Source organism: Cherax quadricarinatus, chromosome 51 (assembly GCF_038502225.1).
Source record: "Cherax quadricarinatus isolate ZL_2023a chromosome 51, ASM3850222v1, whole genome shotgun sequence".
NCBI lineage: Eukaryota > Metazoa > Arthropoda > Malacostraca > Decapoda > Parastacidae > Cherax > Cherax quadricarinatus.
Window position 1 is genome coordinate 15301235 of NC_091342.1, and position 25994 is coordinate 15327228.

At 42.8% G+C, this 25994-nt stretch overlaps 1 protein-coding gene across 3 annotated transcripts in view; it reads right to left on the reverse strand.

The window, feature by feature from the left end:
- Positions 1 to 25994, reverse strand: part of LOC128694545 (MAM and LDL-receptor class A domain-containing protein 1) — a 235534-nt gene that overhangs the window by 190941 nt on the left and 18599 nt on the right. The window lies entirely within an intron of this gene.

A 25994-nucleotide genomic window follows, 5' to 3' on the forward strand; every position in this document is an offset into this window, starting at 1 on the left:
ATCAAAAATATATTTAATTGGATTAAGCTAAATTAAATTTCGCTTATTATAATAAGGCTAGGCAAGTTTTCTAAGGTTCTTTTGGTCCAAAATTATTAATTTTTACATTAACATAAATGAAAAAAATATATCTTTAAATGTATAAGAGAAATTTTTTAGAAAGGACTTAATTTTAAACGAATTCTTGCTAACTGACCAATTTTACCTGTTCGGCACCACATTATATATATGCAAAAATAAGAAAACAGTAATAAATTATATATGTTTAACATATGTAGACATGTTAGGTGAGGTCTACACAAGTATGACTGAGGTAAGGCAAGGTTTTTTTTAGGCATGGATGTTGATAAGTGGCGTTAGTGTGGAGAGTAACATGGGTATTTCCTGTTTCAACTCCTCCCCCTCCCTCCAACCCCCCTTCCCCCTTCCTCTACTCCCCCTCCCTCCACTCCCCCTCCCTCCACTCCCCCTCCCTCCACTCCCCCTCCCTCCACTTCCCCCTCCCTCCACTTCCCCCTCCCCTGACTCCATTCACATCATCTTCACCAATTAAGACGGATTTTTTTTAATACTAAGTGGTTGAAGCAGTAACGTCCCCACAGTAACTTCCAACTTTCATAGGTTCTTCCGTCTGGCTATTTGACCTAGTAGTGTTCCTAGTTCACCTTGTTCTTTTACTAGCAGTGTTCCTAATTCACCTTCTTTTACTAGGAGTGTTCCTAATTCACCTTCTTTTACTAGCAGTGTTCCTAATTCACCTTCTTTTACTAGCAGTGCTCCTAATTCACCTTCTTTTACTAGCAGTGTTCCAAGTTCACTCCACATTGTTCTTCTCTGGCTAGCAGTGTCCCTAGTTCACCCCACCTTGTTCTTTCATTACTTTCTCTGTGAAATCAGCTCTTCAAGAAGTGCCTTCAGTTTCGTGAAAGGCTCTTGATCTAAAAGAATGGGAGCTCCTTCTACCCTTCCTCGGATCAAACCTAATTACCTTTCCCCAGTTCAACGGGCGTTGTATGACCCTTATAGTTGATAATTAATATTTTTTTTTTCTCTTAAATCACACAGTCAAAAATAATCTGACATTTCTTCAGGTTGAGTTCTCAACCTAAGGTTGAGTTCGTAAGGTTGGGTTCTCAACCTAAGGTTGGGTTCTCAACCTAAGGTTGGGATCTCAACCTAAGGTTGGGATCTCAACCTAAGGTTGGGATCTCAACCTAAGGTTGGGATCTCAACCTAAGGTTGGGATCTCAACCTAAGGTTGGGATCTCAACCTAAGGTTGGGATTTCAACTTAAAGTTGAGTTCTCAACCTAAGGTTGAGTTCTCAACCTAAGGTTGAGTTCTCAACCTAAGGTTGAGTTCTCAACCTAAGGTTGAGTTCTCAACCTAAGGTTGAGTTCTCAACCTAAGGTTGAGTTCTCAACCTAAGGTTGAGTTCTCAACCTAAGGTTGAGTTCTCAACATGATTCAGGTTTAGTTCTCAAATTTCTGCAGTCTAAATACTCTTCGTCTAGTTAAGCTGAACTTTTTACACAAGTTCTGTACTATCAGTTCTGTACTATATCAGTTCTGTACTATATCAGTTCTGTACTATATCAGTTCTGTACTATATCAGTTCTGTACTATCAGTTCTGTACTATCTATCAGTTCTGTACTATCTATCAGTTCTGTACTATCTATCAGTTCTGTACTATCAGTTCTGTACTATCAGTTCTGTACTATCTATCAGTTCTGTACTATCTATCAGTTCTGTACTATCTATCAGTTCTGTACTATCTATCAGTTCTGTACTATCTATCAGTTCTGTACTATCTATCAGTTCTGTACTATCTATCAGTTCTGTACTATCTATCAGTTCTGTACTATCTATCAGTTCTGTACTATCTATCAGTTCTGTACTATCTATCAGTTCTGTACTATCTATCAGTTCTGTACTATCAGTTCTGTACTATATCAGTTCTGTACTATCAGTTCTGTACTATCAGTTCTGTACTATCTATCAGTTCTGTACTATCTATCAGTTCTGTACTATCTATCAGTTCTGTACTATCTACCAAAGATATAAGATCTAAGACTAGTTGCATCTTAGTTACAGAAAGTAACGTAGTTTTGCTAAATGACTTATGGTAACTTTACCTCATATTTTGTAACTTTTATTTGTGTTCTCTGCCTCAATAAATGCTAAAAGCAATAAATCTTTTTTCCCGTCCTTGTTGCTAAGACCTAAGATAAACACACACCTACACCTGGGTCAGGAGCTGTGACTCGATCCTTACAACCACATACAGAAGTGTACACACAAGTACACATGCACGTACACACCCGCGTGTACAACTGTAAACACACACATACACAGATTGGGGAAGGTCAAAGAAGACCGCGGACATAGTACAGGCTAAGGGGCCAAATACTACAAACTTCACTCAAGGTAAAGGGTCTTGGGGTGAGTATAATACCGAGTACATCTCCTGAGGCGCACATCAACTGCTGCAGCATGTGGGAGCATGACAAACCTAAGAATAGCGTTTCGACACCTCAGTAAGGAATCGTTCAAGACTTTGTACACAATGTACGTCAGGCCCATATTGGAGTATGGTTAAACACATCAAGAAATTAGATGAAGTGCAAAGGTATGCAACAAGACTAGTCCCGGAGATAAGAGGTATGTCCTACGAGGAGAGGTTAAGGGAAATCGCCCTAACGACACTGGACAGGAGGGATAGGGAGACATGATAACGACATAAAATACTGAGAGGAACTGACAAGGTGGATAGGGACAGGATGTTTCACTGATGGGAAACAACTGGGGGGTCACATCTGTAAGCTGAAGACTCAGATGAGTCACAAGGATGTTAGGAAGTATTTCTTCAGAGTTGTCAGGAAGTGGAACAATCTCGAGAGTGATGTAGTGGATGCAGGATCCATACATAGCTTTAAGAAGAGATATGATAAGGCTCACGGATCAGGGAGAGAGTGGACCTAGTAGCGACCAGCGAAGTGGGGGGGCCAGGAGCTTGGAATCGACTCCTGCAACCACAAATAGGAGAATACACACACACACACACACACACACACACACACTCTAAGACAATGTCTTAATGCTGGTAATTATTTGTTATTAAATGTACAAGCACTATAATTGTTTGGTAATTCAGTGTTTAACGTATTTCACTTCCATTACTAAAGTCACACCATCCTTATCAACTTGCTACTGACCTTAACATTTCACTCTCATATTACATAAATCAGGAAGTATATATTTTTTATAGTCTGCATTTCATATCCACAAATCGTTCAGTTTTACAGGTTGTGTCAAATTTCCACAAGACTGGAAATACCCATCAATAATACCAAAAGAGCGGCTTGGTTCTTAATCAGGAGAGCACCCTGTGGGGAGTGGCACCTCGTGGGGAGTGGCACCCCGTGGGGAGTGTCACCCCGTGGGGAGAGTAGCACTCTTCCCAAAGAGGACACTATCACTAGACACAAACCACCAGACTCTACCACCTCGTTAAGGTGACCTGGTGATGCAGGATCGGGGGGAACAAGGCAGGATTGCTGCTGGAATCCTCTTGATCCAAACATGTTGGAGCAATCTTCCTCTTTGGATCATGCTTGATTACATATATTTCCTTTTGTGTATGTATGTATGTGTCTCAGTAGTAGTACCAGTTCCTAGTAACCAGTTACCAGTAACCAGTGTACCAGTAGATGACTCAGTAGTAGTACCAGTTCCTAGTAACCAGTTACCAGTAACCAGTGTACCAGTAGATGACTCACTACCAACCGTCTGTGTGAATCACTGACTGTTATTCACGTTGCTGCTGACCATAGCATGTTTTCAAATGCTGTTCACCCGCTGGGCACTGGTGGGTCAGTCTGAGATAGGGAGCAGAGAGAGGCAGGTCGGCTGATGGTGCTTTCCCATACTTTCCGTTATAATTATACGTACTAACCAGCCTACGTGAGTATTTTTACCCCATCCACGTTATCGAACCCACATGACGTGTGTGTGTGTGTGTGTGTGTGTGTGTGTGTGTGTGTGTGTGTGTGTGTGTGTTTCTGTCTGCCCGTGTCTGCCTCTGCCTGTGTGTCTGCCTCTGCCTGTGTGTCTGCCTCTGCCTGTGTGTCTGCAAAAACTTTTATACCTGACCACATGAACTCTCAGAACATGTGAAATCTGAAGAACAATAAAAACAATGGTAAACAAAAGTTGAATAAAGGATATAGATGAGAAGCCTCGGACCTGATAGCAGCGGATTTGAAAATCAGTGTGGATAAGGAAAGGAAAAATGAAGTTCAATATTCCTGAGAAAGTAAGTTACATGAGAAAAGGATATTCATGGGAGAAGGAAGGGTTCAAGGACTGGAGAGGAAATAAGAAAGCTGAAGGAGAATGTGGAAAGACCTAGGTAGAGGGTGAAAGGAATAATGATAATTAAAAGGGAAAGCAATAGTAGATAACTTAAGGGAAGAGGAGCGAGAGAAAGTCTTGTCCCGAGATACTTACACAAGACCAGGCAGTACATATAATAATAATATAATAATAATAATGAGAATTAACGAAAAATATAAAGCAATCTGAAGGTAGAGAGAATGGGAGGAAGGAAGAAGTCACTGATGATGTACGGCTTGATAACGTTGATGATAGTACAGGATAGAGGAGAGGGTCAACAAAAGAACAAAACCATCACTGAACGAACATGGCGAAAAGATAAAAAAATACGAGATGGCAAATTTTATAGGATTCGAAGTACATGGTTGACATAAATGCAGATTCTCTCATATGATGTAACACATGACAGGATTTTCAGACAGAAAATCTTGAGGAGTATAACAAGATTCTACTATATACACCTGGTGGCTAAAGCTCCCGCTTCACACACGGAGGGCCCGGGTTCGATTCCCGGCGGGTGGAAACATTTCGACACGTTTCCTTACACCTGTTGTCCTGTTCACCTAGCAGCAAATAGGTACCTGGGTGTTAGTCGACTGGTGTGGGTCGCATCCTGGGGGACAAGATTAAGGACCCCAATGGAAATAAGTTAGACAGTCCTCGATGACGCACTGACTTTCTTGGGTTATCCTGGGTGGCTAACCCTCCAGGGTTAAAAATCCGAACGAAATCTTATCTTATCTTAGCCAGACACACAGGAAGGAAAACTAAGGAAAGCATTAAGAGGCCCCTCCCCCATCCCCTTCCCCCTCGAGAAACTCGCCTCTTCTGGGTTTGTTGCCCTCAGCAAGCACTCTCCTATACAAGCCCAGTAACTCTCTCAGTCACATCCTCCCTTTCTCCCGCTATTTACAACATAACGTTCATCTTTTCCCTTCCATGTATACAAAAATAGATGTAAGAATCCCCAAACAGCCCCACCAGTCCCATCTCACACATCACCCTACCTCCCTCCCTCCTTCCTCCCTTCCTTCCTTCCTTCCTTCCTGAAATATGGGCAATGAACAAAAAGAAGTAACTAAACACGAGGAAAATGTAATTCAAAGTTCAGAAAAATGAAGATGTGCCAAACAGTGGATAATTTAGAAAATAAAAGCAGACGCAGATGAAGACATAAGAGCGCCAGCAGAGATGCAACCTATACAAGAAATATTCCCAGCATGATATACGGTGCCCCGTGGCCTGGTGGTTAAAGCTCTCGCTTCACACGGTGAGTGTCCGGGTTCGATTCCCGGCGCGGGTGGAAATATTGGGCGTGTTTCCTTACACCGGTTGTCTATGTTCCCCATTAGTAAAAATGGGTACCTGGGTGTTAGCCTACTGGTGTGGGTCGCATCCTGGAACAAAACTGACCTAATTTGCCCGAAATGCTCTGCATTTCAAGTGTCCGGGGCCCAAGACTGTTCAACAGCCTCTCATCAAGCATTATAGGAATTGCCAATAAACCCCTGGCTGCCTTCAAGAGAGAGCTGGACAGATACCTAAAGTCAGTGCCGGATCAGCCGGGCTGTGGCTCGTACGTTGGACTGCGTGCGGCCAGCAGTAAGAGCCTAGTCGATCAGGCCCTGATCCATCGGGAGGCCTGGTCATGGACCGGGCCGCGGGGGCGTTGATCCCCGGAATAACCTCCAGGTAGCCTCCAGGTAACCTCCAGGTATAGTAGTATGTCATTGATGTCAGCTAGGACTGTATACCTTGTACAAGTACTTGTAGAAATAGATATTATATTATAAAGTACTGAGGAAACAAAAGAAGAAACAAGGGAGGGAAAGGAGCGTTTTGAAGAGATAAGAGCGATAAAGGTGAGCCACAGGACTACACAGTAAATCACCATCAATATCAGGGTACACAAGTTAGCACTAGCAGTTACGACCAATCCACAACCAAACAACAGACCACGACAGGAATGTAAAGACAACAAAGGCACTGGCTGACACCATAGCAAAGGCGGCAAGAAGCCGCATGATAAAAATCTAATAATCATAGATTTAAAAATACACAGACTGGGAGAACATTCACAAGGAGGACCAGAATTGTGTTGAGTTATGATGAGGTGGTATAAGTATGATATACAATACCGACAAGATGAAGAATTAGACGTTGCACATGTGTGTAATTCTTCATGATGAGGTGGTAATGTGTCAACATGCCAGGAACACAAATACAAAAAGAGAAAGGGACAGAAACGGCATAAAAGGTATTCACCTAGAGAACATCTGATAAAACGAGAAATAGAGCATGAAAGACTTGTGGGTTGAAACGACCAAACACAACTTTCTTTCGAACACTTGTGTTAGAAACCTAGCAGATGGTGAAAAAAAAATTAGAGGCTACGGAGACTGCAAAGAAGAGAAGACCTGAATTCATTGCAAATGTGAACGGTAACCAGGAGGAAAGACAGCAAACAAGATAAGGCTATCTAGCCGAAAAAAAGTGCCAAAAGGGGAGAAATTAATACCCAGAGAAAGAAATGGTGAGAACAGAGCCTGTGGTTCACCCAAATGAAATGCAAGAACATGGAAAAGCTGTGCTTAAGTTCTATATCATTTACGTCATAAGTTAAGTCCATGTTAAGCTGCATCTAAGAGCTGTTATCTTATTTCAGCTCTTTGACAGGCTCAAAACCTGGTTTCTTAGTTCATTTTAAGTCTGGCCCTTATGGAAGAAAAGCTGAAAATATTTATATTGAGAAACACTCATGCTAGATAGAAGTTGAAGCTAGCAGCATCTTCCAGTTAGAACTTTCATTTGTACACCCGAGTTATCAGACAACGCGAGAACCGGTTCCAAGCTGCAGTTAGTCAATGACTGATCGCTGGTGGAGTTGTCACTGACGAAGGTTCAGCTAGAATGGAACTACTGGTGGGTATTTATTTAATGCTATATGGGGCTATGTTCACTCACAGTATGAGTGATGCTGACCAAAACTCACTTTGATGGTATGCAATAAGGCAGTTCCTTGAAAATGTGAAAAATCCTTTCACAGCAGTTGTTCTGCACTATGATGGTATGTTCACAGTATGAGTGATGCTGCCCAATGAACTCGCCACTGAGGGCCAAAAAAAAAAAAAAATAAATATTTATGCGATATTCTACTCTCTACTGTGTAGGATGGCAGATATTACCTACAAGTATCGTAGTGTAGGATGGCAGATATTACCTACAAGTATCGTAGTGTAGGATGGCAGATATTACCTACAAGTATCGTAGTGTAGGATGGCAGATATTACCTACAAGTATCGTAGTGTAGGATGGCAGATATTACCCACAAGTATGATAGTGTAGGATAGTAGATACTGCCCACAAAGTATTGTAATGTAGGATGGCAGATATTGCTGGAACAATCGTTCCAGACTATGGAGCAGAACTATTCCCCAGAATGAGGGACTGACCACTTCAAAACTACGTTTTCAAGAGTGACGGACTGATTACAACGTCTTTACATACCCGTTTCACACGTGTCTTGTCAACTTGTCGGTGCTGTATACCATTATGTTTACACCGTCCCTTCATCCATAAGAGGATATCACCAAGAAACAACTAGGTGTCTCCAAGGAGGAAAACGTGACAGATTCCTCAAAACAGTTCCTGGTCAGCTGGGTTGTGAGGCATACGTTAGACTGGGGACGGAGGGTACTAAGAGCTTGATCGATCAGGCCAGCAACCATAAGGCCTGGTCTGGGACCGGACCGTGAGCGTGGTGACCAGAAGAAACTCCATGTTAACCTACTCTCTTACTCTTGCTTATTCACTTTTTCACTCTCACCTGCTCTAGCATCCACTCCTCTTTCATTTTCTTTCGTATCTGTCTGTGCCTCTCTGGTTTGTCTTGTTCCCTTCCTGCTGGGAGCTTGGTCCCCCTTCCTCTGTGGGTTATGACAGTCTTACCCTCATTAACCCAAAGGAAGGGCTAAGCCAAGCCTTTCCTTCCCACTAAGTCATGTAATCCCACACAAATACACACGATTCTCGCCATTCTGAAGTGCCGCAATAAGCTATACAATAGCATTTTTCTTAACTGAAGTTTAGGTTTCTGTTGTACATGGTAGTGAATTATAGAGTTAGAACGGCTTAAGTTCCTCTCGCAGAAGTGGGAGATTTCGGTATTTAATTCAGGAACAGATAGAAGTCATTGTCTGAGGAGGAGTGTGTGGGAAGGAAGTAAAGATTATAGTGCTAATAGAAATAATGCCGCCTTCCATGTTAAAATTCCTTTCGTTTTGTTAACGAAAAAAAAAATGGTTATAACTATGACCATAATTTTTGAAGGGGGTGGACAGGTAAGCCAGCGGAAGGTCTCGGTCAGATGACCAAAAGCTCCAACAGCGGGTCATCATCTGACTAAGACCCGCGTCAGGAAACACTTGTCTTGTTTCCTGACAAACCTTCTTAACTTAATCTTTGTTAACGTAACGATCGCAAGTTAAAGCGCTTCAATATATCGCTTAAAACCCTTTAAAAGTCTGCAATGGTGTAAATCAGCGAGTGGAAAGTAATGAATTCCAAGGAAAACAGACTTAATATTTCGACTCACAACTGAGGTCCTCTTCAGAGGACCTCAGTTGCAGGTTGAACTATACACTCTTCACGCAGTCATTCACTTCTCGCAAGTTATAATAGAAAACCCAACCACATCAAAAACCAACAAAAAACGACAATCAACAAAAACTACAACCATAAAAGCCACAGCCACCACAAAAAACCAAAGGAACTACAAATGCGACAACCACCACAAAAGCCACAACCACAATAACCATAACAAAAATAACCACAACCACAACACCACCACAACTACAAAAAAAAAAAAAAGAAAAAACAACAATAATTATTTCAATAAAGTTACATAATACATATAATTTAGAAATACTAGTTGACATTTCTGGCCTACTTTATACAAAGCTCCCGGCTGTGCACAACACTGTGGCCAACCTTAAAATTAACTAACTCCGGACATTTTATGAGACTAACATGGTTTACCTGAACGATAAACTTTATAATTTCTAATATTAACTAAATTTAGTTTGCAATTATGAAATTTTAGGATTTTTTCAAGAAAAAAAGAAAAAAAAAAAAAAAAAAAAAAAAAAAAAAAAAAAAAAAAAAAAAAAAAAAAACTCAACCAGAGTGAGAGTAGCAGCCGCCGAGGCCACGACAACACTGAACTAACTTGTTTGTTGTTACAGTTTTAAGATGGTGATTAGTTGAAAGATGAATGTGGAAGGAGAAACTGATCTCAAATATAGTAATAAAATATAATGTAGAAAATACAAATGAGTGCATGAGTGAGATGAATGAGAGATGAGTGAATGAGTGAGACGAGTAAATGAGAGATAAGTGTTGAGCGAATGAGAGAGGAGTGTGAGATGAGTGAGGGACGAGCATGAGTGAAGAAGAGTTGAGTGAAGGATGAGTGAGTATTGCTTCACTTATTGTCAACAATAATTATACTTGTCTCTTCTATTTTCCTGAGGCAGGTGATGCCAAGAGATGCCAAGCCAATAATGGCACTCTGAGATACTGCTCCCCTCTACTCTAGGCTGGAACATTCCTCTACACTAAACAACCACTTTTAAGGCGGGAGAACCATCAATGACCGTATAAACTCAAACACCTAAATTACTTCATGCAAGAATACAAAAAGAAGCACTGCATTGGGCCCATGCTAGGCACGTCAACTCGCACCCACTCGTGTACCTATCTAACATCTATTTAAAGCTACCCAAAATTCTTGCCTTACTGACGCTACCTGGGACTGTTCCATTAATCTACAACTTTACTGCCAAACCACTAATTCCCCACATCCGTTCTAAATCAAAATTTCTCCAACTTGAAATAATTGTCGAGAGTCCTCCTCTTGGTTAGATATTTTCAACACTTTATATCCTATTTATTCAATCCTGTTTTCCATTTGCACACTTCAATCATATCTTCCTTAATACCAAGCCTATTTCGTAGGAAGGGTCGAGCGCTGAAAATCCCTTGAACCGTACTCCCTAGAACATAAGCGAGAAAGATGAATCAAAATTTACACCTGGAAAATTCTAAATGGATTTGACAAATCTGCACAGAGAAATCACTCCCAAAGAAAGCTAGAGGCTCGGCACTTGGTGCAACATGACCAAACTAAAAAAACAGGGAAGCAGAGTAGTCTATGAAAGAACTAAGTGTAAAGGAACCAAGGCTTTTCAACACCCTTTCTGCGTATATAAAGGAATTACGACTACTTGCTAAAATCAGCTCTTGGTCAGTCAGGTTGTAAGGGCCAGGCTATCACCAACATCCTGGTGTCTCGGACCATCAACCAAGAGGCCTTGTCTGGGACCAGGCTGTGTAGGTCGCGACCCAGAAATCGTCTTCAGTAACCTTCAGGTAACAGTATCACTCCATTTTGTGCAACAAGCCTGTAAATTCAATTAAGTCACTATAAGTTACTAAAGTTAACTTATGATAAAGAGAAGACCAACTGAATGGTTGAAGGAACACTTTCAAATTTTCACCTATACCGTCCAATATTACAAGTCAAGGCTTCCTCTAAGATACATAAACACCGAGGACGAACGAAATCAAACGAGGTCTTCAAAATTCATCACAATTTCTTCAATAAAAGTGGCAAATTATCCCCTAAATCTAAAATCTCCTCTACTGGAAACACGTTGGCATTTATGGTTTGAAGCTTATCGGAAGAAGCATTTAGGAGCAGGTAGGAGCTAAGGATCAACCCTTGGAACTACATAAAGCAGAGGAAAAAGACACATCCACCATTTCTTTAAGTTCAAATGGAAGAATAAGAAAGATTTGTTTGGATTGTTAACCGGGGGAAGAGTTAGCCATCCAGGGTAACCCAAGTCGGTGCATCATCCAGGATTCTTATTTCCACTGGGGTCAGTACCTGACCAGCCGGGCTGTGGTTCGTACGTCAGTTTGCGTGGGTCTAGCAGTAACAGTCCGGCTGATCAAGCCCTGATCCACCATGAGACCTGGTCACGGACCAGGCCACGGGGGCGATGACCCCCGTAACACCCTCCAGATATACTCCAGGATGCGACCCACATCAGTCGACTAACACCTAGGTACCTACTTACAACTACGTAAACAGGGACAGCAGGTGTAAGAAAACGAGCCCAACGTTTCTACCCATGCCGGGAATTGAACCACGGACACTGCATGAGCCGAGTTCGTTGCCATCCGAACCACGGGACACCATTTCTTTTAGATCAAGTGGAATAACCTTTGTGAGGTGGTGATGACAAGCTCCATACATAGGTTTAATAACAAGTGCGACAGCGTCCACGAGTATAAGAGGAATCTGGAAAGTGCATGTTTAAAGGCACGGCCAGGATCTCAGAATCGACCCCTGTAACCACGTAACGGGTGAGCACACACACACACACACACACACACACACACACACACACACACACACACACACACACACACACAAGGCCAGGTGTCTAGCGACAAGTGCCTCAGACAGCTGGTAATTAACGTACGTTAATAATTTATTCTGAAGTTAGGAATGAAAACAATGTAACAACTACGTTAATAATGAGAGCGCTAAACCCGTAGAGATCCCGTAGTACCTGGGTCGGGGGAGGGAAAGACGAGGGGGAAATCAGGTTCGAACCATGGAATGAAGTTAGGTCAAACTGTTTGGATATAAAAATTACAAGTGTATCTCCTTTAATAAGTTTTCTATGAATAAGTATGACAGAAAATGAATTCTAGTTTTTAAGGGGAAAGTATTTTTTCATGTTGACAGACATTTTATTTGAATACGAACACTAATTTAATACGCTGGTACACAGCGACCGTCCAGGGAGCTACTGCCGTCCTCTCATGACTGTATCAACAGCAGCAGCAGTAATATGCACTTTTAAAAGCCAGAAATATTAGCACGCACGTAATCTCACAGAATAAGTGGCCCGGTGGCCTGGTGGCTAAAGCTCCCGCTTCACACACGGAGGGCCCGGGTTCGATTCCCGGCGGGTGGAAACATTCGACACGTTTCCTTACACCTGTTGTCCTGTTCACCTAGCAGCAAATAGGTACCTGGGTGTTAGTCGACTGGTGTGGGTCGCATCCTGGGGGACAAGATTAAGGACCCCAATGGAAATAAGTTACAGTCCTCGATGACGCACTGACTTTCTTGGGTTATCCTGGGTGGCTAACCCTCCGGGGTTAAAAATCCGAACGAAATCTTATCTTATCTTATGAACATTATATATATATATATATATGAGTCGTGCCGAATAGGCAGAACTTGCTATCTTGGCTTAAATAGCAACGCTCATCTTGCCATATAGGACAAGTGAAAATTTGTGTACCTGGAGTTTACCTGGAGAGAGTTCCGGGGGTCAACGCCCCCGCGGCCCGGTCTGTGACCAGGCCTCCTGGTGGATCAGAGCCTGATCAACCAGGCTGTTGCTGCTGGCTGCACGCAAACCAACGTACGAGCCACAGCCCGGCTGATCAGGAACTGACTTTAGGTGCTTGTCCAGTGCCAGCTTGAAGACTGCCAGGGGTCTGTTGGTAATCCCCCTTATGTGTGCTGGGAGGCAGTTGAACAGTCTCGGGCCCCTGACACTTATTGTATGGTCTCTGAACGTGCTAGTGACACCCCTGCTTTTCATTGGGGGGATGGTGCATCGTCTGCCAAGTCTTTTGCTTTCGTAGTGAGTGATTTTCGTGTGCAAGTTCGGTACTAGTGCCTCTAGGATTTTCCAGGTGTATATAATCATGTATCTCTCCCTCCTGCGTTCCAGGGAATACAGGTTTAGGAACCTCAAGCGCTCCCAGTAATTGAGGTGTTTTATCTCCGTTATGCGCGCCGTGAAAGTTCTCTGTACACTTTCTAGGTCGGCAATTTCACCTGCCTTGAAAGGTGCTGTTAGTGTGCAGCAATATTCCAGCCTAGATAGAACAAGTGACCTGAAGAGTGTCATCATGGGCTTGGCCTCCCTAGTTTTGAAGGTTCTCATTATCCATCCTGTCATTTTTCTAGCAGATGCGATTGATACAATGTTATGGTCCTTGAAGGTGAGATCCTCCGACATGATCACTCCCAGGTCTTTGACGTTGGTGTTTCGCTCTATTTTGTGGCCAGAATTTGTTTTGTACTCTGATGAAGATTTAATTTCCTCATGTTTACCATATCTGAGTAATTGAAATTTCTCATCGTTGAACTTCATATTGTTTTCTGCAGCCCACTGAAAGATTTGGTTGATGTCCGCCTGGAGCTTTGCAGTGTCTGCAATGGAAGACACTGTCATGCAGATTCGGGTGTCATCTGCAAAGGAAGACACGGTGCTGTGGCTGACATCCTTGTCTATGTCGGATATGAGGATGAGGAACAAGATGGGAGCGAGTACTGTGCCTTGTGGAACAGAGCTTTTCACCGTAGCTGCCTCGGACTTTACTCTGTTGACGACTACTCTCTGTGTTCTGTTAGTGAGGAAATTATAGATCCATCGATCGACTTTTCCTGTTATTCCTTTAGCACGCATTTTGTGCGCTATTACGCCATGGTCACACTTGTCGAAGGCTTTTGCAAAGTCTGTATATATTACATCTGCATTCTTTATGTCTTCCAGTGCATTTAGGACCTTGTAGTGATCCAACAGTTGAGACAGACAGGAGCGACCTGTTCTAAACCCATGTTGCCCTGGGTTGTGTAACTGATGGGTTTCTAGATGGGTGGTGATCTTGCTTCTTAGGACCCTTTCAAAGATTTTTATGATATGGGATGTTAGTGCTATTGGTCTGTAGTTCTTTGCTGTTGCTTTACTGCCCCCTTTGTGGAGTGGGGCTATGTCTGTTGTTTTTAGTAACTGTGGGACGACCCCCGTGTCCATGCTCCCTCTCCATAGGATGGAAAAGGCTCGTGATAGGGGCTTCTTGCAGTTCTTGATGAACACAGAGTTCCATGAGTCTGGCCCTGGGGCAGAGTGCATGGGCATGTCATTTATCGCCTGTTCGAAGTCATTTGGCGTCAGGATAACATCGGATAGGCTTGTGTTAATCAAATTTTGTGGCTCTCTCATAAAAAATTCATTTTGATCTTCGACTCTCAGTCTGGTTAGCGGCTTGCTAAAAACTGAATCATATTGGGACTTGAGTAGCTCACTCATTTCCTTGCTGTCATCTGTGTAGGACCCATCTTGTTTAAGTAGGGGCCCAATACTGGACGTTGTTCTCGATTTTGATTTGGCATAGGAGAAGAAATACTTTGGGTTTCTTTCGATTTCATTTATGGCTTTTAGTTCTTCCCGCGATTCCTGACTCCTAAAGGATTCTTTTAGCTTAAGTTCGATGCTTGCTATTTCTCTGACCAGTGTCTCCCTACGCATTTCAGATATATTGACCTCTTTTAGCCGCTGTTATTCTTTTCCGTCGCCTGTAAAGGGAGCGCCTGTCTCTTTCTATTTTACATCTACTCCTCCTTTTTCTTAGAGGAATAAGCCTTGTGCATACATCGAGTGCCACCGAGTTAATCTGTTCTAGGCATAAGTTGGGGTCTGTGTTGCTTAGTATATCTTCCCAGCTTATATCGGTTAGGACTTGGTTTACTTGGTCCCACTTTATGTTTTTGTTATTGAAGTTGAATTTGGTGAATGCTCCCTCGTGACTAGTCTCATTATGTCGGTCTGGGGCTCCTCGCATACATGTCTGAACCTCAATTATGTTGTGATCTGAGTATATTGTTTTTGATATGGTGACATTTCTTATCAGATCATCATTGTTAGTGAAGATGAGGTCTAGTGTATTCTCCAGTCTAGTAGGTTCTATTATTTGCTGGTTTAAATTGAATTTTGTGCAGAGATTTAAAAGCTCGTGTGAGTGTGAGTTTTCATCAGAGCTGCCTCCTGGTGTTATTACTGCAACAATATTACTGCAACAATATTATTATTAGTATGCAATAATTTCGCCAAAATCATTCTGAACCTAACGAAAAAGATATATTTCACTGTGCTTGTTTAGTATTAAATTATTGTAAACAAATCTATAATGTATTTAGTTAGGTTAGGCCAAAATAAATTGTTCTTGTTATAAAACCAGCTAGCTGGTCTAGTGGCTAACGCGACGGGCTGGAGTTTTGAGACTATGACCGCGGGTTCAATCCCGGCCGGGGGTATGGTTTGTTTGCAATCGTGTCATTACGATTTCTTGAGTCATGTTCTTGTTATAATAAGGTTAGGTAAGTTTTCTAAGATACTTTTGGTGCAACATTATAAATTTTTACATCAACATTAATGAAAAAAATATATCTTTAAACGTATAAGAATTTTTTTTTAGAAAGGACTTAATTTTAAACGAGTTCTTGCTATTTTTTTTTATATTTTTATTTAAAACATAGAACAAATTCAATAATGTATAAGAGTATAAAATTAAAAACCATACTAGATATTACAAAACCTCTAGTACACAATCCCGGTACATTTTAAGAACACCATAGATCATGGCCATGACTCAAGAAATCATAATGACACGATTGCAAACAAACCATACCCCCGGTCGGGATTGAACCCGCGGTCATAGAGTCTCAAAACTCCAGCCCGTCGCGTTAGCCACTAGACCAGCTAGCTGATTTTATAACAAGAGCAATTTATTTTAGCCTAACCTAACTAAATACATTATAGATTTGTTTACAATAATTTAATACTATTATTACAACCATATACATAACCTACAAACCCTCCTTTTATAATAATCATTATTGCCAGTGCAGGCACAGCTGACACTTCTACCCTCCCCCTTCCCCGTATGTACAGTCCCCGTTCTAAATAACATACATTGAATTATCCTAATGAATGGTCATACCCTGACCTCATCAAAACCTAAGAGTTGGTAGTGCATGAACAAGACACAAAACACAAATTTACAGACTAAAACAGATATGAAACATTACATTCCTATACACATACACTGTAATAAGTAGAAGAATATACACCACCAATATAATATCAAATATTAATGTTAACCATGAATTACAAACTTTCAAAACATTGCATATCGTGAAGTTGACGCTCAAAATACAAGATAATACACCACATGCTACATTAGCGGTACAATACTAGGCTATGTAAATAATTTAAAGAACCCAAGACTAGAACATGAATAAGTATTATCCAAAAGGTTCATCATGATTTTAGTAACTTAACAACACCAAACTCCTTATAACACCTAACACGCCAACATGCAAACTTACAATAACGTAACATACATTCCACAAGACTATACTTTCGCTGTGCCTTCTAGCACGTGCCTAACTAGTATTACTTACAAATATAGATACAAAAATTTTAATCTAGAGAACTAATCCTTATCTACACATGTTTACATAATAGGTAATTACTTTAAATCTGATGCAGGAACACGTAACAAAAATGGCAAAAATAACTCAGTTCTTCAAGGTACATAGTGAAAGGAATATCCTCTCAAGAAAAGTTTAAAATTCAATTGCAAGACCAGTACAAGCGAAACATAATACGCTACCAAAGGAAAATATACATATTATATAATTTATATATTTAAACTGCCATTTACACCTTCCCCATCAAGGGAACTAAGCTAAACTAATCTTTCACAACCTCTCATCTAGTCCCACACGAGTACCTCCAATCACACCCAATCACCCATCATTGCGCACCCAAGGAGGTGAGCCCGTTGAATACCCCTGAACCCCCTCCCCCTTTTACCACCCTACTCACCCCGGCAGTTAAAACCCCTTATAACGCCAATAAATTCCCTATTGTTAGGCCTCTATAACCCTCGGAAAAAACCTCATCCCACCTTTTCCCAAAAATGTCTCTATTGCGACACAAGGTTCGATAAAACGTCGCCGCCAAAGTCCTTCTCAGCACATCCCCACCCTCCTTCCCCCTCATACCCCACAAAACATATATGTAGTCCACGATTACATATGTTAAACCCCTTACCACACCCTCATTCACACCACTCATATCAAGACTCAACGCTCGCAATACCGACACACCTTGACCCCCCACCCTCACCACAACCTTATTCATCCATACCCTGATGCACTCCAAACCTTCACAAAAATAGACAACATGATACGCAGTCTCTTCCCCACTGCATCTGCCACACCCCCCACCCTCGATAACCCTCCTATCTCGGAGCATCGCTCCCGATGGCAAAATCCCATGCAGGAAACGATACATAACCTCACGTGGCCTAGGTCGTATCCTTAATTTACTAAATCTTCGCCATATTACATCCCATGCATACATGGGGTAGATCCCTTCAACCGGCGCCACTACATGTCTCTCTAACAATTTACATAAAGTTCCCACCTTTACTTTTCCCGGTTCCCTGGCTAACACTAAAGCACGTAACACTGTTTCACATTCCTTCATTTCCGCCCCTCCATACCATTTCCTCAGGTGAGCATGTACCTTATCTATCTGCCCCCCCCTCCATGCACCTGCACTTATCACTTCCCTCTTAATAAAAACACATTTCACGCGCTTTCTCAAGTCCAACAAACCTAACCCTCCCCTACATACCGGCAATGTCACTACCTCCCTTCGCAACCAGTTGCACCCTGAGCCCCACAAAAATTTGAACACCATTCTAAGAATACTCGTGATCGCTGTTCCTGTTAACGGCATCACTGCCGAAACAAACCAGACTTTACTATATGGTAATACATTGATGACAATTGCACGTTGCCTAAGGGTTAAATGGTGAGGTCGCAGCATTCCCAAACGTCGCTGCACCTGTTCCACCATCCTATTCGAATTGCTAATCCTTGCAGCACTCAGGTCAGCCTCATAAACGACACCACAGATTTTCAGACTCCTGGTTCTCCGCTGCACAACATCACATCCCCAATCTAATCTCCCTGCCCACTCTCCCAACCCCATTATCATTGACTTTTCCAGATTTACCTTCATCCCAGTAGCTCTCCCAAAATTGTGTACAACTTCCTCCAAAAGTCCTAACCATGTCTCCTCACTCACCAAAATAGTTGTATCATCAACATAGCCCACCAAACCAGGCCAAGACTTCTGCTCACCATCCCCATCCCCTGTCCTTAGACGATCCTCCACCATCCTATAAAAGGGATCCTGAACACATGCAAACAAAAGTTGTGATAATGGACATCCCTGCCGAAGACCCCACTCCATGGTGACTCCCTCCCCACACACCCATTGATTTGCACCCTTACCTTCGCGTTTGAGTACAATGTATCCACCCACCCCACTATTTCTTCGCCAAACCCCTGTCGTAGGAGAATATCCCTCAAAGCCTTTCTTTCCACCCTGTCATAAGCCCCTTGCCAATCCAACGCCACCAACGCCCCTCTTCCTCTTTCCATGTCCTCCAGGAACCCCTTTATGATCCCGTGGCCCTCGCCCATTGACCTACCAGGCAACCCAAACTGAGACTCAAACACGACCCTCCCCACAACACATTTAAGCCGATTCCCAAGAATTTTCGCGAACAATTTATAATCAGCACAAAGCAACGAAATGGCTCGGTAATCCCGAAGGGTACTCTGCTGTTTACCCTTCGGGACCAACACCACCACCGCCGTTGCCTGTGATTCTCCCATCTTACCTCCTTCCTTCATGGTATTCATTAACTCTACTAGGAAACCCCTAAGCAGACCCCAGTGCTGTACATAAAATTCGCTTGGTAAACCATCGATCCCGGGTGCCTTTCCCTTCCTCATGTCCATAAGGGCTCTCCATATTTCCTCCTCCTCAATGACCCCACCCAGTGCCTCCCGATCACTCCTCCCCAGTTTGCATGACACATACTCGCATACCTGCCCAAGAACCTCTCCATCTACCCCACTACTTTTCCCATATTCCTCAAACCATCTATCTGCATATGCACTCATCCCCGTGGTTTCTCGTAATACCTGTCCCTCTCTAAACCCCCCCACCAAAGAAATGACTTGCAATCCCGGTATTGTAGTCGTTCGCTGTCGTACCTTCTGTCCTCGCAGCACACAAGCCGATGGCTTGTCGCCCCATAGTACTTCGTCCAACCCCGCCTGTATACGTACCGCTGCAAAACGTTCTTCTTGCAAATCCCCTATCCTGCCCTTCAACATGTGTATATCCTCCACTGGGTACACCCCGGCCACAGCCCTCCCCTTGTAACAATCCCGTAATCTAGATTCTAAATAATTTGACAAACCATACCGCAATTGATTAATGCGTTTACCCTCCCTCACATAAAATTGACGTATTCTTACCTTAGCCACACTATCCCACCATCCTACCACATCCTCCTCAGTCCTTCTGTCTGCCCAGAGCTGTTCCCAAAATACTGCAAAACCTTCCAATCCCTCCCTATCCCTCAAAACCATCGTGTTCAGTTTCCAATAACTTCCCTGCCTACGAGCCAAAGCATCCCACCCCACCTCCACTAATACCGCCCTATGATCGGAAGACACCATCTTAATAGTTTTAAAAGACTCTACCAAAACCCTCCGAGATAAATATAACCTGTCCAAACGAACTGCATATCTCATTCTTATAAACGTATGTTCCACCTCCCACAGACCTCCCCCGAAAGCATCACGTAACTGAAGGTCTCTAAGCAGGCCTCCCAAGACTGAGGAAAAATATCCCGCTCCTCTGGGTTCCACGTCTGCCCTCTTAACTACACAATTCCAATCCCCCCCACAATCGCCACCGACGGTAACGTTCGTAGGTAGTACACGAGCTCCTCCCGCACAAAATCCATCTTCACTTTCACGTCACTTTCTGCTGGGGCATACACACACACAAACGCCACTCTCTCTCCCATCCACCATCCTTCCACACGTAATACTCTCCCCCCTCCCCCCCTCTTTCCTGTGCAATACAAACGGGCTCGCCTCCCTGATCAACACACCCACTCCTCCTGTTAAGCGCTCAGACGGCAACACATAAGCCTGATACCCAGGCACCTCTAATTCACGACCAAGCTTAAAATTGTGCTCCTGCACAAAAGCTACATCAATCTTGTACCTATTCAAAAACATCCTGAAGCACTCACGTTTAACACCATCACACAGACCATTAATATTTATTGTTACACACCTGAGGCTGGCTTAAGGTTTCCCTCCCTGCCTCATGTCATGACTCTTCCCTTTCAAACCATTTCCCTGGGCTTTGCCTTTGCCACATACTCCACCCTCCTTCCCAACCATCCCCCCCCCTTCTGTTGTGGCCCTCTCGTAGAGTCACTCTGAGCACCATAACCCCATGTCTTTTTTCCCGGCCTTTGCGCCGGCGTCAGAACATCGTCCGAATCTGACGCTGCTGCCCTTTTCCTTGTAGCTCCTTCTGTTTCCATATCTGAGTCCTGGGAGCCAGCACAATGGACTTCCACCTCTACCACCCTTAATCCGCCTCCATGTCCTTCCATGGCACTCACACTGTCCATCACAAGTGCCACCTGATCCTCCCCCCTCCCGCACACACCTTCTGCCCTGATCCCAGGTTCCTGCTCACTGTGACTCTCCACCTCCGTAGACTCTAACATAGCCTGTATCACCGTCTCCAACTCCTCCTCAATAGCTTTCACTTCTGCGCCCACCTGCACCTCTTCACTTGACAGCTGTACTGTTGATGGGTCAGGTGATTCATGGATCTCCACTTCTTCTGATTCCACAGGAGCCATCACCTCTTCACTCCACAAGCGACCATGCCCTCCTCCTTGCCTCCGTTCTTCCTCAGGCATCGGATTCTCATGGACAGGTGCTGCGCCCCTTGCCGGCCCAGGAGCCATATTCCGCTTGCCACAGTCTGCCGCCATATGGTCAAATTCGCCACACAGTCAGCATGTACGCCTCTGCCCAGCATACGCTACCATGACCTGGGTTCTAAACTCCTCGAGATATACATACGAGGGTATAGGATGCCTTAGCGTCATCTTGAGATTGAAAGAACCCTCAGGATAACCTGTGTAAGCTCCTTTTACCCATTTACCAGGTTGGGCCAGATGTACAGTGCCATAACGTTCGAAAACATTGCGTATATCCACTTCATCAGCCTCAAAAGGCACGTTTCGGAGCTTAACCCACGAATAATGTCGTGATACATCCGTCAACTTGACCCTCACTGCCGGTGTTACGTTAATGCTGACATCTTGATAACGATCCACCAACGCCTCGTATACTTGAGCAGTTAGCACCTTCACGAATATTCTATACACACCGTTCAGTGCCACTCCATACAAATCCTCGTCTCTGATGCCGTAATAACACATCAACTGACGTAGGCGTTAAAGCCCCACTAATGAGCTCAATGCCCACAGTATTCACCCTTCTGCACACACCTGGCGCCATGTTGTTGACTGAGTAGCTCGTCTGGGAAAACAGTAGAGGGGTGCAAAGCACGACCGCACTCTACCTCATCCAGGCAGCGAATGACATTCTTGCTAATTGACCAGTTTTACATATTCGGCACGACATATATGAGATTTTCGCCTTATAATCGGTGATACACACGTAACATGTACCTTATATGCCACCTTTATATCAACAATGCATCTCTTAAATCTTCTGTACCATATTATGTAATAAAATATTCCTATTGGTAAAAAAATATATATATCAAAAGATGGGGTGGTAGGGGAAGTGGAATATTCAAACGACTTCAGGAAGAAATCCAAATATTCTTCCTTGAAGTCTTTTTATCCACTTCTCCGAGGCTATGGGTCCCACAATTTACACCAGAGGTGGACCCCATTATTTTATATATTATATATATATATATATATATATATATATATAAGTTTTAGGAAATGCATATTTTTCATTAAAACCAAAAGGTAAGTAAATCTTTACATTTTTCAAATAAATCTTACTTTTCTTACATTTAAAATTATAATCGTTAACCATGAAGTCAAGCTTTGTATTACCGAGGCTTCCAGTGCCTACTACAGTGGTAGATGTACCGTCACTGAACCCAAGTGTCAACAGAGGTGTTATGGTCACATACTTGTTGACCTGCTGGGTATTATTACACAATGATCGCTCAATCCATCCATCAACCCAGTCGAAGTCATCAATTTCAAGCCCAAATTCTGTAGAATTCCCTAAACACGTCCGAATTCAGTCCCCAAACGTAGTCCCCTTAAAACGTAAAAATCCTACGGATTTCTCAAAAACCCCCTAAGCCACTGAAATTCTGTAGATCCCCCTCAAACACAGTTCCCAAACTGCCAAAATTCTATCAATTCTCCCAGAAGCAGTCGCCTAAAACCGATTCTCGCCAGAACATTCTCCCCTCCTCCTGCCCACTCTAAAAAGAATGTTAATATCTTCTGAATTCCCCAAAAACAATCCAACAATTGAAAATTCCCCCTATAAGTGACGAGTTTTTCAAATCATACCTTCTTCTCATCATCTATTCAACTATACTTCCATTCTACTTCAGTCCATCTATCAGTCCACACCAGTCCATCCATATCGAACATAAAAATCAGTCCATTCCCTTGAACCTCGTCATTGCAATGATGGCCAAAAGCGTTCAACTCCTCCCCTCCCCTACTACCATCACCCCCCACATCTACCCAATCAACTATCATTCAATATATTCATTCATCTATTATGCTAATTCGTCCATCCATCCACCATCCCCATCTCTCACTTCCTTATATCACCGTCTCCTACAAGGATGAAAGGGATCAATCAACGGTCTCCACATTAAGAAATTCGAAATACTGGTGGCCGCTAGCAAAAGTCACGTAAGTATCTATAGGACAACTAAAAATCTTTGCGTGGTTTGAACCTGAATAAAAACTGACTGTTAAAGTATTTACTACTACTACTACTAAATTCATGGGGAACGTTAAACATGTAAAGTTCTTACTATGCCTGAAAGAAAAAAAAATATATATGATAGTTACACCATACGAACACCAGTAGTGTCCTACTGAACTAGTCTACGAAAAAAAAAAAATAAAAAACAACACGAAAATGCAGTGCAATGAGATTTTTTTTACTGACACTGTTTCCCCCCACGACGCGAGTTTTTTTCAAGTCACAAAAAACCTGTTTCTCTGACTTGAAAAGGCCAACTGCATGGGCGACTCGTTGTCAGTAGAAGATCTCTTGATATTGCATGTGTGTGCTTCCATCGCCTCGGTATTTCAAACCATTCCCCTCCATAATAGTTACATTATAGGAACATCAGCAGTGTGCACAGGGAAGCTTGAAACCTTGACTGGTATCGTGCTTCCTTATGCATAAATTAATAAGATCAATAAAGACAGCGGTGAGTCTAGTACAGTTAGTTAAAGGTACATTACTTGAGGTAGCACAATTAATAGGAGTATTATCTCGTTACCACTGACTTGCTTAGCAAACAAAGGTTGGACACCAGTCCCTGGACCCATATGTGCCTCTGTAATCCTTAGACTACCTCGCACAGGATAGACATGGGGGAGGGGGTAGAATAAAGATGTCAAACTAGCCATTGTGATTGATGTCTTAAAACATTGAATGATTCTTACCTCCGTTGTATCATATATTAATTTTAGTTTTATGTTCTTTAAAATTATGAATGACTGTGGTTAGCTTCTATTTCATATTCTAATTAATTTTACCCACTGCCTTTCACACCCATAGATGTTCTAGCCTTCACTACCAAACATTTACTTCACTGTCCTAACACCAAGAATGTTTGTAAATGTTTCTCATATCTGTGAGTGTTCATCTTCCATCTCTCATACTCAATAAGTTGTGTTTACTGTTGCGTATTGTGTTCGTCTTTCCTCATGTTCCACTTTCTTTCCAGTGTTAAGGGCAATGAACCTGCAGACTCCCCAGCACTCAATCAGTGAGAACCCTCCAATTTCTCGCAACCAGTTATCAAGTGTTTCTCACTCCTGAGTCTGTGGTTGTTGGTGTGTTAGTGATGAATAAGATGATTTTAATCAAGTCGCATTTGCGCTTCTGGCTACCTTCACGTGCCCTTCAGGCTAGCCTCACTAGCCCTTCTGACTAGCCTCGCTTCATCACTTTCAGCTGTGGGGAAACTTATCTCGCTAGTACGTATTTGGTCACACCAGATTCACTGCTGGTCATCTATTAGAAGAAAGCCCAGCTCGACCTTGTCAGGATTGCCAGGTTCCGCCGACAGTTCAACATCGCCTGATATATTGTCCCATCTGTCAGTGAGAAAGCTTGCTCAACTTTCAGTCTTCGCCACTGAGGCGTCGTTCTTGCTGTCTGTCCTGCTCTCTGAAAATACCATCATTAATGCTGATTCACTCTGCGAACATTTATCCTTAGTGTTTAATCATTGCAACAACTTGAAATGTTATTGTTCGGTGTTTGTAGTTGTGTGCACTGTACTTTAACTTATCCTGTAAGATCATCCCTTCTACTGTGCACTGTTAATCATCACCACGGCTTCCCAGGTTTTTATGCACAGTAAATATTCACCTACGTGTGGCCTGGGTGTCTCACAGTATTGTAAACAAGATTTATGTAAAGAAAAAATAAAAATCTGTACAGTGGTGATCTTGGGTGCACGTTTTTTTTTCTTTTTTCTTGGGGGGGGGAGGGAGTTCTCTATATAAGTCCCTAGCGTTTCTTAAACAATTTGTCAAATGATAGTTGTCAGTCGGGTGCTGAGTATTAGTGCTTCTGCCTCGCCTATGTTTTTCCATAATCTTGTGTAACTGTCATATCTACTGTGTAATCTATGGAAGTATTCAACCTACACTTCTTCAGTTAAAGATTTTTTTTTCATCTATTATCTCTCATCATACGGAAACATTTGTTTTAGTATACTGTCTCGTTTAAACCGAGTTTCCGTTTGTATTTTATTTCCCTGAGGAGAGAGGTGGGAGAGAGAGGGAGAGGGGGAGAAGGAGGGAGAAGGAGGGAGGAGGGAGAGGGAGAAAGGGAGAGAGGGAGAGAGAGGGAGAGAGGAGGAGGGAGAGGGAGAGAGGGAGAGAGGAAGGGAGAGAGAGAGAAAGAGAGGGAGAGAGAGAGAGAGAGAGAGAGAGAGAGAGAGAGATAGAGATAGATAGAGAGAGAGAGAGAGAGATAGAGAGAGATAGAGAGAGAGAGAGAGAGAGAGAGAGAGAGAGAGAGAGAGATAGAGATAGAGATAGAGATAGAGATAGAGAGAGATAGAGATAGAGATAGAGATAGAGAGAGATAGAGAGAGATAGAGAGAGATAGAGAGAGATAGAGAGAGAGAGAGAGAGAGAGAGAGATAGAGAGAGATAGAGAGAGATAGAGATAGAGATAGAGATAGAGAGAGAGAGAGAGAGAGAGAGAGAGAGAGAGAGAGAGAGAGAGAGAGAGAGAGAGAGAGAGAGAGAGAGAGATATGTGTGTGTGGGTGGCCTTATTGTTATGTACAAGGCCAACATTGTCAAAGTACCACACTTGGATCCACTTCCAGGACAGCGTGAAGCAAACTTCTATACCACAAGACAGGCAGAAAACAGCAACTTCGCTCTGGATGTACTCTTCTCCAGAACATCATTTCATCTGAGATCATTTATCCCCAGGATGACTCAAGTCTGGGACTCATTCGTACAACATTATGATGTTAG